Source organism: Schistocerca nitens, chromosome 9, assembly GCF_023898315.1.
Source record: "Schistocerca nitens isolate TAMUIC-IGC-003100 chromosome 9, iqSchNite1.1, whole genome shotgun sequence".
Classification (NCBI taxonomy): Eukaryota; Metazoa; Arthropoda; class Insecta; order Orthoptera; family Acrididae; genus Schistocerca; species Schistocerca nitens.
Window position 1 is genome coordinate 97,823,542 of NC_064622.1, and position 16,265 is coordinate 97,839,806.

Here is a 16,265-nt window from a genome sequence, read left to right on the forward strand (position 1 = left end):
GGCTGCGATTACCCTTGACGCTGCATCACAGACAGTATCGCCTGCGATGGTGTACTCGACGACGAACCTGGGTGCACGAATGGCAAAACGTCATTTTTTTTTCGGAAGAATCGAGGTTCTGTTTACAGCATGATGATGGTCGCATCCGTGTTTGGCGGCATCGCGGTGAACGAACATTGGAAGTGTGTATTCATCATCGCCATACTGGCGTATCACCCGGCGTGATGGTATGGGGTGCCATTGGTTACACGTCTCGGTCACCTCTTGTTCGCATTGACGGCACTTTTAACAGTGGACGTTACATTTCAGATGTGTTACGACCCGTGGCTCTACCCTTCATTCGATCCCTAGGAAATCCTACATTTCAGCAGGATAATGCACGACCGCATGTTGCAGGTCCTGTACGGGCCTTTCTCGATACAGAAAATGTTCGACTGCTGCCCTGGCTAGTACATTCTCCAGATCTCTCACCAACTGAGAACGTCTGCTCAATGGTGGCCGAGCAACTGGCTCGTCACAATACGCCAGTCACTAGTCTTGATGAACTGTGGTATCGTGTTGAAGCTGCATGGGCAGTTGTACCTGTACACGCCATTCAAGCTCTGTTTGACTCAATGCCCAGGCGAATCAAGGCCGTTATTACGGCCAGAGGTAGTTGTTCTGGGTACTGATTTCTCAGGATCTATGCACCCAAACTGCGTGAAAATGTAATCGCATGTCAGTTGTAATATAATATATTTGTCCAATGAATACCCATTTTACATCTGCATTTCTTCTCGGTGTAGCAATTTTAATGACCAGTAGTGTATGTACTCAGTGTTAACACCATATGATAAATGAAATTTGAAATTTGTGGTAAGGTCTTATGGGACCAAGCTGCTGAGGTAATCGGTCCCTAAGCTTACGCACTACTTAATCTAACTTAAACTAACTTATACTAAGGGTAACACACACACCGATGCTCGAGGGAGGACTCGAACCTCCGACGAGGGGAGCCACGCGGACCGTGCAAGGCGCCTAAGACCACGTGGTCACCCGGCGCGGTCTTTGTTAAATGACTAAGATCGAAACGGTACTTTCTTCTTGCCACACACGAGTCAGTTCGCCTCTAGTTATCGAAGTCACTGTTTCAGCAATTCGACATCGTAGGTCTTGGGAATCCTCATGTACAAAAATCAGAGGGAGTAACTTCTGGTGACGTCAATCGTCCTGAAACGATCTTATTCCGGAACCGACGGGCGTGTGGAGAAGCGCAGTGTTGTCTTGCAGGAAGATGAGGTTACGTGAATCACTTTTGATGTTGGGGAAATACGCATTTTTCTGACACGTCTGGATATGAGATTCTGTAATAGTGTTCTCAATTTAAAAAAGTGTTCCATAAACTTTGTTCCCAGGAACAGTACAGGAAGGCATTAATCCTCGGTGTGTCTCTTTCTTGTTGAACGATCCTCATAGGATTTTCACTCGCCTAAAATCTAACATTACGGCGATCACTATATGAGAAAGATGAAATTCATCGTCCAGAAACAACGTTCTTTTCCACATTCTCTAGAGTTGCAGTGCAAAATTTGTACCTTTTGGTTTGGTCATCAGGGTGCACTACGTGCAATATCTGCAGTCTGTAGGCGTGTTTCAGAACTCGCCATACTGTTGGTTGAGAGATTTTAAGTTCGTTGCGTGTTCATATTGTGGATTTCATAGGACCCCTTTCGTAAGTTGCGCGGATCGACATTTTCTTCCGAACATCATTGACGGCCCGAGCTTTTCTGTTTGCAGATGTAACCATTTTCTACGATTTTTCTATGCCAATCATGTACCTGTTCATAACGAGGTGGCTTTTGTGGAATTGTTGGTGAAATGCCAATTGCGCTTTAACAGTGGGCTCAAATTTTGCTAGATGGTGTCTGCCCATCCTATAAAAACGAACAACGGTGCCAGTGCGATTCTGAACTGAACTTCTACGCGGACTGTTCAAAACTTCCAACTTTACTGTGTCTAGGAGGGCTGGAGTTGTATTTCTATCTTTGAGGTTTGTGAGCTGCATTCCTTGAAATAAGCTCCTTATTTTTGAATAAACTTTAATTTTTTAAAAAATCGGTCGTTAAGGCGAAAATTTTCAAAATCTTACGTTAAGGTTTATAACTTTCTGTATGTGAGATACCAATGTACTTGTGTAGAGGAATGAGAAATGTAAAGTTGACTCAAGTAACACTCTGTTGTAACCGGCCGATGTGGCCGAGCGGTTCTAGGCGCTTCAGTCTGGAACTGCGCGATCGCTACGGTTGCAGGTTCGAATCCTGTCGTGGGCATGGATGTGTGTGATGTCCTTAGGTTAGGTTTAAGTAGTTCTAAGTTCTAGGGGACTGATGACCTCATGTTAAGTCCCATAGTGCTCAGAGCCATTTGAACCATTTTTTTAACACTCTTTTGTGGGGACAGTAGCGGCGGAACAGCACATCAGAGGTTTTGTCTGTCTGGTAGGCGGGCTCCCGTCGTGGTGGCAACGAGTTCCCATCTCCGTCACACAGGAGTCTTATCCAAACGCAATAGGTCGCCGATGGGTAGGAGACCGTAGCCATTGGAAGACTTAATAATATGTAAAACTAGACATATACATTTAATGTGAATGTACGATGACTTGTTCCACTTCATTACGACTAATCGTACAAATGATCCCTAGAACATGAAACTATAACTAACAAACTAACTGACTGAGTAAGAGTGGTAGGAGCACGCCAGGGGTCATCGTTTGATTGAGGGTCCTACTGTAGCAGCCTCAATGAAGTGTTGACTGCTGCCATACTGTGACTCAATTAGTTAAGAAGCGTTTATGAGGTGTTGATAATGACTAGTCAGTTGAGTGCGAAATACCCATTGTACAATTTATGTGAGCATTGGCTGAAATAAACTTTATAAATTACTTGTATAGTGAATCCTATCCGACTCCTCTGGAGCACACTAAATATTGCTTCAGTTCATGTAGATGAATCTCCGTCCAGGATAACGTGTTGGGTCTCACCGCCAACAAACTTTTGTTCGAGTCTTAAACCTGGTTAGACACTCCATAGGAAAGTACATCCTTTAGATTGCCTTGACGTGGCGTAGAATCAAAAGCGTTCTCAAAGTATGGAAACTCCGAAACTATCAGGTTTCCTCTATCCTTGACACAGGACAGCGGCCATCATTAGTTTGGTTGAGGCAGAACGGCTTACAGGCTGAAGGTAAAATCACGTACGCAGTTGCCGAATCGCCTCACGTTCCTGTTCAGTTTCTGCTTGTACAATCACCTTTTCCATCTCTTTGCTGGGATAGCCTTCAGGATCTTGTGGTGCTCGCGGTTCGCTGAACACTTTCAAAGACCTACGACGCGTTCAGTTACTACAGCAAATTTTCCCGCGCTTGTTTTCAAAGAAGTGGGCCTATAGGACAATATTCTTCCGGCAGCCTATTGGTGCGGCAACTTCACTGGGTATACAGAGAAACAAGCAGAGCAAGAGAGGGGGAATGTTTATCAAAATATTACTGTCGTGCAGCCGGTGTGGCGATCTCAGAGTGCTTTGTATTCTTCACGCACCTTAGCTGCGTGTTTACTTCCTTGATAGCGGACGCCAGGAAATTGGAAGCCTGTTGCCGCCTTCTCTGCTGGAATTCTTCGCTTCTCAAATTTTACTTCTAAGGTGAGCGGGGAATACGGAACAGTTCCTATGAAGCCACACCTGCGACACGATAATTGTTTTTGGATAAACATACCCCCTCTCTCGCTCTGCCTGTTGCATTATCTATTCAGTTACGATGGCTCACCCAGAACTGTTACATAGTTTGATTTCGTGAAGTTTGTTTTCTGAGTTTGGCTTCCCTAAATTATGAGACCTAGACTAACACAGAGCTCCGCATTGCCTCCTGTGTTTCTCCAGACCATGATTAAAACATCGCCGACTATCCTGTGGCCACAAAATAGCCCAGTCTGTAGTCGATGAGCAGATCTCTTCCATAGAGTGGCCTCCCTGTAACTTGGATTACAGCAGTACGCCACGACTCCCAGCAAGAGGGACACGAAGAATTTCACCAAATAACCCCACTTCTCAAGAAGGAGCATGGGAAATCTTCCTTTTACATGTATGTCTACATGATTACTCGGCAATCTACAATTAAGTACATGGCAGAGGGTTCTTTGAACCACTTTCAAAATACTTCTCAACCGTTCCACTTTCGAACAGCCCGCCGGAAAAAAGAGCACTTAAATCTGTCTGTGCGAGCTATGACTTGTCTTATTTTATCATGATGCTCATTTCTCTCGATGTAGGTGGACACCAACAGAATATTTTCGCAAGTGGAGGGGGAAGTTGACGATTGAAATATCACGAGAAGATCCTGCTACAACGAAAAACGAGTCTGTTTTAATGATTGACACCCCAATTCACGTATCCGTTTCGTTGTCTCACCTATGTCACGACAACACAAAACGAGCTGCCCTTCTTCGAAACTTTTCAATGTCCTCCGCCAGTACTATCTGATGGGGATCCCACACCGCACAGCAATACTCCAGAACATGGCGGAGAAGTGTAATGTAGGCGGTCTGTTTATTAGACGTGTCGGATTTTCTAAGTATTCTGCCAATAAATCGGAGTCTTCAGTTTGCTCCCACAGAACATTATCTTTATGATCGTTAAAGTTTAAGTTATTCGTAATTGTACTGAGTTGAATTTATAGGCTTTAGATTTGTGTGATTTATTGCGTAACCGAAATTTAGCGGATGTGGATGACTCCACACGTTTCATAAATTACAGTCAACTGCCACTTTTCGCACCATGCAGGTATCTTGTCTAAATCATTTTCGGATGGTTGTTGATCATCCGTTGAATTTACAAAACGGTAAATGACAATATCATCTGCAACAATGTAAGGGGCTGTCCAGATTGTCTCCTATGTATATTCTGTAGGTCAGGAACAGCAGAGGGCCTTAAACAGTTCGTTGGGGAACGCCAGATATTAGTTCTGTTTTACTCTATGATTTTCCATCAATTGCTACGAACTGTGATCTTTCCGACAGGAGCTCGTGAATCCAGTCGCACAACTGAGGCGATATTCCACAGGCACGCTATTTGATTGGGAAACTCTTGTGAGGAACGGTGTAAAAAGCGTTCGGGAAATCTAGAAATACGGAATTAATCAGAGATCCCGTGTCGATAGCACTCAACACTTCGTGTGAGTAAAGAGCTAGTTGTGTTTGACAAGAACATTTTATGAAACAGTGTTGCGAACTTGTCAAAATTGGATTTATATACCACCTGAAGTACACACACATATATTCGACACCTCAAAACAAACACCTCCAAATGCTTTGAACAATTATTCTGTAATAATGTTGTTACGATGTATATTCTTTGCACTTTGCGATTATATTTTCTCTTCTGCTATACGAACCTTGCACCCAGCTGATTCCAGACGCCATATTTGTTTACAAATGTGGCAGTATACCTGTGATGTGTTACGACAGCAAAAGGAACCTGTGACCACTGGAGGTACTCTAGTTTACTTTAATGTTTACCATTAGATATCAGTTTAATTTTTTGTCAAAAGTAATCCTAAACCATATTCTGAAATAGTGTCTTGTTTCTCCACTAGACAGTGCCACAAGTTCCTCCAAAAATCGTAACACAACACACACACAAATGTAATACTAACTAATGTAAATCCACCCGATGATGGAGGTTTAAACCTTCGAAACGCGTCGTGGAAATAAATAAAACGGTGACTGGTAACAGTAAACTTGTTGTTTCATTTAATAAAGAAACAGTTTTGGCTGTTTGTCAGTACATCGTTTTCTTCTAGCCAATTCATAATGTTCGAGCAAGTGAACGCGACGGTGTTAAGCTAACCAGGAACACCAGAAGATCCTCAAGAAGAATCGAGGAGTGGGGTTGAAACGCCGATCGTCTAAGACGGAAGTGAAAGAGGAACGTGGCACGGCCTGACGACCTAGAGGATTTCACCTTCAACGACAACTGCCATGGAAGCACGCGGGCTTAGGCGGCTCACAGGTTGACCGAAAACGACAACACGTCTACGGAAGAGACGCGGCAGTTGATGGGTAACGGGCCAGTGGTCGGCGCGCTGGGACTGCCGCAGCGACTGCTGTGAGGTCACGGGGGCGCCAGGACACGCCGGCGGTCGGTTCGCGCTCGCCCGCCGTTCCCATCCCACGGCGCTAGCCGGGATACTGTATGTAGCTACTACTAGCTACCGACAGCACGCTGGCGTGCGTCTGATTGCTCCGCGCAACGTGTCATTTCACGACAAATGACTGTCGCAGCCAGAGGCGCGGGAGCTCGCCGCTTCCCACAGGCACCCAAAATTAAAGTTTTCGCCTCTGGTTCCCAAAGCAGAGATACCAAGTTTTCTTGGAAACTGTTTATTTGGCGGAAACAGAAGAGCAGAATTGAACAGTGTTAACCCACGTCGATTTCCCTACCCACATTAAACTGCCAAGGAGACGAGGAATGGTTGCTCTATATGATTTCTTTCAACTGCTTCTCAAACATTATGAATAACCTCGAAGGGAACGATCTATTGATACGTAATCAGCATGGTTTCAGAAAACATCGTTCTTGTGCAACGCAGCTAGCTCTTTATTCGCACGAAGTAATGGCCCCTATAGACAGGGGATCTCAAGTTAATTCCGTATGTCTAGATTTCCGGAAAGCTTTTGACACCGTTCCTCACAAGCGACATCTAATCAAGCTGCGAGCCTATGGGGTATCGTCTCAGTTGTGCGACTGGATTCGTGATTCAGTCAGGAAGGTCACCGTTCGTAGTAATAGACGGCAAGTCATCGAGTAAAACTGAAGTGATATCACGTGTTCCCCAGGGAAGCGTCCTGGGATCTCTGCCGTTCCTAATCTATATAAATGATGACCTGGGTGACAATCTGAGCAGTTCTCTTAGGTTATTCTCAGATGATGCTGTAATTTACCGTCTAGTAAGGTCATCCGAAGACCAGTATCAGTTTCAAAGCGATTTAGAAAAGATTTCTGCATGGTGTGGCAGGTGGCACTTGACGCTAAATAACGAAACGTGTGAGGTGATCCACATGAGTTCCAAAAGAAATCCGTTGGAATTCGTTTGCTCGATAAATAGTACAATTCTCAAGGCTGTCAATTCACCTAAGTACCTGGGTGTTAAAATTACGAACAACTTCAGTTGGAAAGACCACATAGATAATATTGTGGGGAAGGCGAGTCCAAGGTTGCGTTTCATTGGCAGGACACTTAGAAGATGCAACAAGTCCACTAAAGAGACAGCTTACACTACACTCGTTCGTCCTCTGTTAGAATATTGGTGCGCGGTGTGGGATCCTTACCAGGTGGGATTGACAGAGGACATCGAAAGGGTGCAAAAAAGGGCAGCTCGTTTTGTATTATCACGTAATAGGGGAGAGAGTGTGGCAGATATGATACGCGAGTTGGGATGGAAGTCATTAAAGCCAAGACCTTTTTCGTCGCGGCGAGATCTATTTACGAAATTTCAGTCACCAACTTTCTCTTCCGAACGCGAAAATATTTTGTTGAGCCCAACCTACATAGGTAGGAATGATCATCAAAATAAAATAAGAGAAATCAGAGCTCGAACAGAAAGGTTTACGTGTTCGCTTTTCCCGCGCGCTGTTCGGGAGTGGAATGGTAGAGAGATAGTATGATTGTGGTTCGATGAATCCTTTGCCAAGCACTTAAATGTGAATTGCAGAGTAATCATGTAGATATAGATGTAGATGTAGAAAGATTAACACAATTCTCCACAGAAAAAGATACAGTATGTTATATCTCAAGCTAAAATTTATGAAAAGGAATTACTTTATAAAATATTTTAGTTGCGGTGTTATAACCGATAAGCACTAGTTCTGAAAGTGTAGTGAAAATTATTATGACGCATACGGACAATCAACGGAAGATAGCGCGAGCACACCTACCTACCGTGTCTGCTGTTTGTGCCTAAGTGATGCGCTTTGTCAGCCAGTTAGTTAGCTGGTTGCGAATGTTGTGAGTACCCGATGCACACCAAATTGCTATCATGAAGCGTACGTTGAAAAATAGGGCGTATTGTTTTATGAATTTCGTGTCTCTTCAGAGACGGATTTTCATTGAAATCAGAACTACACTACTGGCCATTAAAACTGCTACTCCACGAAGATGACGTGCTACAGACGCGAAATTCAACCGACAGGAAGATGATGCTGTGATATTCAGAACATTCACACAAGGTTGGCGCCGGTGGCGACATCTACAAGGTGCTGACATGAGGAAAGTTTCCAACCGATTTCTCATACACAAGCAGCAGTTGACCGGCGTTGCCTGGTGAAACGTTGTTGTGATGCCTCGTGTAAGGAGGAGAGATGCGTACCGTCATGGTTCCGACTTTGATAAGGGTCGGATTGAAGCCAATCGCGATTGTGGTTTATCGTATGGCGACATTCCTGCTCGCGTCGGTTGAGATCCAACGTCTGTTAGCAGAATATGGAATCGGTGGGTTCAGGAGGGTAATACGGAACGCCGTGCTGGATCCCAACGGCCTCGTATCACTAGCAGTCGAGATGACAGGCATCTTATCCGCATGGCTGTAACGGATCGTGCAGCCACGACTGGATCCCTGAGTCAACAGATGGGGACGTTTGCAAGACAACAACCATCTGCACGAACAGTTCAACACCGTTTGCATCAGCATGGACTATCAGCTCAGAGACCATGGCTGCCGTTACCGTTGACGCTGCATCACAGACAGGAGCGCCTGCGATGGTGTACTCAACGACGAACCTGGGTGCACGAATGGCAAAACGTCATTTTTTCGGATGAATCGAGGTTCTTTTTACAGCATCATGATGGTCGCATCCGTGTTTGGCGACATCGCGGTGAACGCACATTGGAAGCGTGTATTCGTCATCTCCATACTTGCTATCACCCAGCATGATGGTATGGGGTGCCATTGGTTACACGTCTCAGTCACCTCTTGTTCGTATTGACGGGACTTTGAACAGTGGACGTTACATTTCAGATGTGTTACGACCCGTGGCTCTACTCTTCATTCGATCCCTGCGAAACCCTACATGTCAGCAGGGTAATGCACGACCGCATGTTGCAGGTCCTGTACGGGCCTTTCTGGATACAGAAAATATTCGACCGCTGCCCTGGCCAGCACATTCTCCAGATCTCTCACGAATTGAAAACGTCTGGTCAATGGTGGCCGAGCAACTGGCTCGTCACAATATGCCACTCACAGTCTTGATGAACTGTGGTATCGTGTTGAAGCTGCATGGGCAGCTGTACCTGTACACGCCATCCAAGCTCTGTTTGACTCAATGGTCAGGCGTATCAGGGCCGTTATTATGGCCAGAGGTGGTTGTTCTGGGTACTGATTTCTCAGGATCTATGTACCCAAACTGCGTGAAAATGTAATCACATGTCAGTTCTAATATAATATATCTGTGCAATGAATACCCGTTTATCATCTTCTTTTCTTCTTGGTGTAGCAATTTTAATGGCCAGTAGTGTATATTGTTATCTGCACAGACGGTAGGATTTGTCAAGGGGAATGTAGAAACAGTTTGTATATTGGAGAATAACACACAACTGTAGGAAAAATGAATGAACTAATTGTACGCCATTTCTGGCCTGGAGATCCCGTCTCGGGTTGTTTGACCACCTGATGCAAGTCTTCCTATTTGAAGGCCACATCGGCGACTTGCGCTTGTTTGTGATGAAGATGAGACGAAATGATTAGGACAACGCAAACACCTACTCTCCGAACGGAGAAAATCCCCGACCCCTCTGACTGTCGAAACCGGGATCCCGGGATCTAGAGGCAGCGACGGTAATTACTAGACCACCTTCTGCGGACCACGGTAGAGAATTACTCGTATTAAGCCAGGTGCTGCCGAGGGAATTACGAGGAGGGCGTGCTGAAAAGTAACGGGTAGAATGTTTCGTATGAAAACTCTTACAGCTTTGAAATAAAACAAACGTTATTAACATCCTACATCTTTATACTTCATGTCTACTTATTTATTTCTCAACATAGTAGCGCTGGCGACGAACACGTTTCTCCCTACGAGAGACCAGTTTGTCGATATCGTCACTGTAGAATGTTTGACTTTGTTGTCGGTGCCACAACTTCACTTCAGCTTGCACCACTTGATCACTATCAAAGTGGAGTTCTCGAAGGTGTTCTTTAAGTTTAAGAAAGAGATGAAAATCGGATGGTGCCAAGCCGGGCTGTATGGGTGGCGATCGACGATCTACGACAGCGAGTCGGATTGCTAGAGATGTCGCAGCGCTTGTGTGTGGTCTGGCACTGTTATGATGAAGGCGAGAGCGCTCAATGTGTGAACGAAATCTTCGGTTACAAACTCTATTACAGTATATGAAGACAGTAACTGTTCTCGAAAGAACAGATACCATTAATGACTGTGCAGCTGCTCTAGAATAAATGATAATTAATTGAAACCCTCAGCTGCCGACAGGTGTTGTTGATATCCCTCTATGTGGACAGCTGAAAATGTGTGTCCTGATCGGAACTCGAACCCGGGATCTCCTGCTTACGTGGCAGACGCTCTATCCATCTGAGCCACCGAGGACACAGATGAATAGCGCGACTGCAGGGCCTTATCCCTTGCACGCTTCCCGTGACACCCACATTCCCAGCTGTCCACAATCTACATACGTAATGTTGCTAATAGATATTTGCACCTTCCACTCATTACTCGCGCCCACTAAGTCGGGGCACACATTTTCAACTGTCCCCACCGAGGTATATCAACAACACCTGTCGGCAGCTGAGGGTTTCCATTAATTATCATTTATTCTAGAGCAGCTGCACGGTCATTGATGGTATCTGTTTTTTCGAGAACAGTTACTATCTTCATATGTAGTTAAAGGCTACCCGGTCATTGACCTTCGTCTGTGCGAATGCGCACAGGTTGCCCGAACTCTTACGGGAATCGTCACCTTAGTGTGCGCGAGTAATGAGTGGATGGGCAAATATCTATTAGCTACTTTACGTATGTAGATTGTGGACAGCTGGGAATGTGGGTCTCACGGGAAGCGCGCAAGCAAACCGGCACGGTAGCTCAGCGTGTTCGGTCAGAGGGCTGCGTGCTCTCTGTGATAACAAAACTAAGTCAAGGCATCATCGATCAACTTGAACGGATGTCATGTGTTGTCCGCCCAGACCGAACGCAACGAACTATATCGAACAACACGAGAAAAAAAAAGATGGATACAGTGTCTGCCATGTAAGTAGGAGATCCCGGGTTCGAGTCCCGGTCGGGGCACTCAATTTCAGCTGTCCCCATAGAGGTATATCAACAACACCTGTCGACAGCTGAGTGTTTCAATTAATTATCTATTACAGTTCGCTGTTTCTCACGCACCGACATAGTTACGATACACACCTCCATGTTAAGTGCAACAAATCGGAGCCCTGTAGTGGCAGAGCGTTGCAATTTGCTCGTGAGCCAAGCGAGAAATTCGACCAAGTAATATGTATGATAGTTAATACCTCAACAGCTACTGAACCGAGAAAACAAAATTCAGAGGCAGTGGTTTTCAGCACGCCCCCACAGATTAATGAGGCACTGAAAGCGGTAGGCGAGTTTTGTTGTTTGGGCAACGAAACTACTAACGACAGCAGAACATGATATAAAATGTGGGCTTTCAATAGCAAGAAAAGTGTTTCTGAAGAAGAGAGATACGTTAACTTTCCGATACAAATTTGAGTATTAGGAAAACTTTTCTGGCAATATTTGTGTGCAAGTGAAACATTGAAGACAAACAGTGCCGAGAAGAAAAGAGCATAAGTTTTTGAAATGTAGTGCTACAGCAGAATGTTGAAGATTAGATGAGTAGATTTGATAACAAATGAGGAAGGTTCTGAAAGCAGTAGCGAGAAAACTGATTTATGGCACAACTTGACTAAATAACAGAATACGTTGATAGGACACATCCGGAGGCGTGAAGTAATTGTCAGTTTGGTTATGAAGGGAAGTGTGTGTTGTGAAACTTGCAGAGGAAGACCAAGGCCTGAACAGCTCAAGTATGTCGAAATTGCTGTAGATGGAGTAATGCTGATAAGTAAAGACTTTCACAGGATAGACTGATAACAATTATTAATTAACTTAACAAGCTGTGAAATCTCTCTGCTGCCGGTTTCACTGTGGTTTGCCAGGTAGTTCTGTCTTGACATTTAATTTCCGAACTCCTCACACGTTCAAGTCTCGTCTGACGTTATCAAAGATATGTGGTCCAGGTCATCCTCCCTGAGGGTGTTCTGGATGCACCTGGTGCATTTTCCTTTGTTTCGGAGCTCCAAGTGCGTGTCCAAACCAGCCAAGTCTCCTCACTTTAATTTTTAACGTAGCGTCTGTCTCTCCATACAAATCACAGGCGTCATTGTTTGTTAAGTTTTCCATTCTACAGCGGTTTTCTCTTGAATTCCTCCAAATTTTGTCCTCCATATTTTCCTAACTAATATACATAGTTTCATTCTTCTGTTTTTGTTAACGTCCAAGTCTCACAACCATATGTTAGACGAGGTATGACAAGAATTTGAATTTCGTGGTATAAGTTTGCTTTTTGTTATGTCCAGCATCGCAAAATAACGCATACTTACTCTCTGTATCCTCCTATAATTTCTTCTTTGACACTGTCGTCCGCAGTCAACATGATTCCGAGGCATGTGTGCAGAGTCACGCTTGTGTAATTTTTTTCTGTACCAGTGTTTAACGTCTGCTGTGACTCCGATGTGAGGACTACACGTACAGCTACAGTTTCGAGGCTGGGGTGGCATATTTCGTAGCTGTAAAGAGAAGCCCGCCCTCTGGATACAGATTACTATGAAAAGAGGCGTCATGAGGTTCGCAAAACCACACTTTTTTATTTTCGTGCAACACTGTTCCAGAAATGAACTAAAAGAACACTTTTCTTGTGATGTTAATTTTCGCAGCGCGGTCTAAGGCGCTGCAGTCATGGACTGTGCGGCTGATCCCGGCGGAGGTTCGAGTCCTCCCTCGGGCATGGATGTGTGTGTTTGTCCTTAGGATAATTTAGGTTAAGTAGTGTGTCAGCTTAGGGACTGATGACCTTAGCAGTTAAGTCCCATAAGATTTCACACACTTTTTTTTCGCAGTTGCTGTATACAGATTACAGTAGTTCATAACAACCATGCCTTTTTCGTGCTACACAACAATTTTTTAAATTTTAGTCATGCACTATTTGCCTTTTTAACGAGGCATCTTCAGTGGGTGTCCTAGAATATTACGTAATTTTTTCGTTGCCACGTACAGGTTTTGGATCTAAAATCGTTCATGAAAGTTTTATAATACAATGGAAAGGTACTTAAGGATCAAGGTCTGATTCATTATTTGCAAAGGAAGAAGATTTCTCTAATGTGGAAAACCGATTGAAAACTTCCAATTTTCCTCGGCCTTCACTGCGATTTCGTAACCTATCACTTTTTCAGAACATTTAAGAGAAATGACTCACTGTCCTGTAAGGGGAAATGACGTGAAAATAGTTGGGATTAATAATGAGACAGACCTGCCAACTTTGCAAGAAAATTGTGACATAGAGAAGCAAAAAATGCAAAAGCAGAAAAGAAATTTGGAAATTTTTGGTAAGATCTTATGGGACCAAACTGCTGGCGTCATCGGTCCCTGCAGGAAAGAAGTTACTACTAAATAATAACGTGAATGAACATTCACATTTATACTGACTGATCACATAAAAGACAAATACAGGGTGTTACAAATTACAAAAAGGTACGGCCAAGCTTTCAGGAAACATTCCTTACACACAAAGAAAGAAAATATGTTATGTGGACATGTGTCCGGAAACGCTTACTTTCCATGTTAGAGATCATTTTATTACTTCTCTTCAAATCACATTAATCATGGAATGGAAACGCACAGCAACAGAACGTACCAGCGTGACTTCAAACACTTTGTTACAGGAAATGTTCAAAATGTCCTCCGTTAGCGAGGATACATGCATCCACCCTCCGTCGCATGGAATCCCTGATGCGCTGATGCAGTCTTGGAGAATGGCGTATTGTATCACAGCCGTCCACAATACGAGCACGAAGAGTCTCTACATTTGGTACCGGGGTTGCGTAGACAAGAGCTTTCAAATGCCCCAATAAATGAAAGTCAAGAGCGTTGAGGTCAGGAGAGCGTGGAGGCCATGGAATTGGTCCGCCTCTACCAATCCATCGGTAACCGAATCTGTTGTTGAGAAGCGTACGAACACTTTACCAATCCATCGGTCGCCGAATCTGTTGTTGAGAAGCGTACGAACACTTCGACTGAAATGTGCAGGAGCTCCATCGTTCATGAACCACACGTTCTGTCGTACTTGTAAAGGCACATGTTCTAGCAGCACAGGTAGAGTATCCCGTATGAAATCATGATAACGTGCTCCATTGAGCGTAGGTGGAAGAACATGGGGCCCAATCAAGACATCACCAACAATGCCTGCCCAAACGTTCACAGAAAATCTGTGTTGATGACGTGATTGCACAATTGCGTGCGGATTCTCGTCAGCCCACACATGTTGATTGGGAAAATTTACAATTTGATCAAACGTTGGAATGAAGCCTCATCCGTAAAGAGAACATTTGCACTGTAATGAGGATTGACACATTGTTGGATGAGCCATTCGCAGAAGTGTACAATTGAAAGGCCAATCAGCTGCTGATAGTGCCTGCACACGCTGTACATGGTACGGAAACAACTGGTTCTCCCTTAGCACTCTCCATACAGTGACGTGGTCAACGTTACCTTGTACAGCAGCAACTTCTCTGACGCTGACGTTAGGGTTATCGTCAACTGCACGAAGAATTGCCTCGTCCATTGCAGGTGTCCTCGTCGTTCTAGGTCTTCCCCAGTCGCGAGTCATAGGCTGGAATGTTCCGTGCTCCCTAAGAGGCCGATCAATTGCTTCGAACGTCTTCCTGTCGGGATACCTTCGTTCTGGAAATCTGTCTCGATACAAACGTACCGCGCCACGGCTATTGCCCCGTGCTAATCCATACATCAAATGGGCATCTGACAACTCCGCATTTGTAAACATTGCACTGACTGCAAAACCACGTTCGTGATGAACACTAACCTGTTGATGCTACGTACTGATGTGCTTGATGCTAGTACTGTAGAGCAATGAGTCGCATGTCAACACAAGCACCGAAGTCAACATTACCTTCCTTCAATTGGGCCAACTGGCGGTGAATCGAGGAAGTAGAGTGCATACTGACGAAACTAAAATGAGCTCTAACATGGAAATTAAGCGTTTCCGGACACATGTCCACATAACATCTTTTCTTTATTTGTGTGTGAGGAATGTTTCGTGAAAGTTTGGCCGTACCTTTTTGTAACACCCTGTTCAAATCGTGCAAATGGCTCTGAGCACTATGGGACTTAACATCTATGGTCATCAGTCCCCTAGAACTTAGAACTACTTAAATCTAACTAACCTAGGGACATCACACAACACCCAGTCATCACGAGGCAGAGAAAATCCCTGACCCCGCCGGGAATCGAACCCGGGAACCGGGCGTGGGAAGCGAGAACGTAACACCCTGTATACCAGTAGATGTTCACTTACCCCAGTCGTCTCCTAAGTATCGACTAAAAAACAAAAAAAGAAAAGGTCTCACACACACACACACACGGACAGCTTTACATGTTGAGTGATAACTGTGAAGGACCTGTAAAAGCCGCGTACTCATGTGAGACAGCGTTATCAGCAGCTGACAGAATTTAGAAGAGAACTCAATACGGGTTCCTATTTGGCCGGAAGGTCGAATCCTGCAACGTCCAGATTTGTGGGTCTTTCGTACGTGACAGTGGTCTGATGTTGGACTGTATAGGAACGTGAGGGCAGGCACATTCGTCCTCAAGGTTCCGGTGGACCACGTCCGACCACCACACCACAATAGATGACAGCCGCCTCGTGCAGCAAACACATCATAACTGCTGCACATCGGCGCTTGCCATCGGGGAACAAGTAATGGACTTCCTGCAACATTCTGTGTCGGCCCACATCATTGATCGGAGACTAGCGGCAGCCAGACTAGGGAATTACCGTCCCACACGTAGGCTGCCGTTAACGCTGCAACATAGCGGCTGCTTTTTGTGGATGACCATGGTTGGGGAGTGTGGTGAAGAGGTCCCATTCTTGCAATGTTTTGGGAGAGGTGACACACTGGGTGTGACTTCAGATTCA

General features: G+C 44.8%; 1 protein-coding gene across 1 annotated transcript in view; it reads right to left on the minus strand.

The window, feature by feature from the left end:
• Positions 1–16,265, minus strand: part of LOC126204037 (calcium release-activated calcium channel protein 1-like) — a 119,655-nt gene that overhangs the window by 13,503 nt on the left and 89,887 nt on the right. The window lies entirely within an intron of this gene.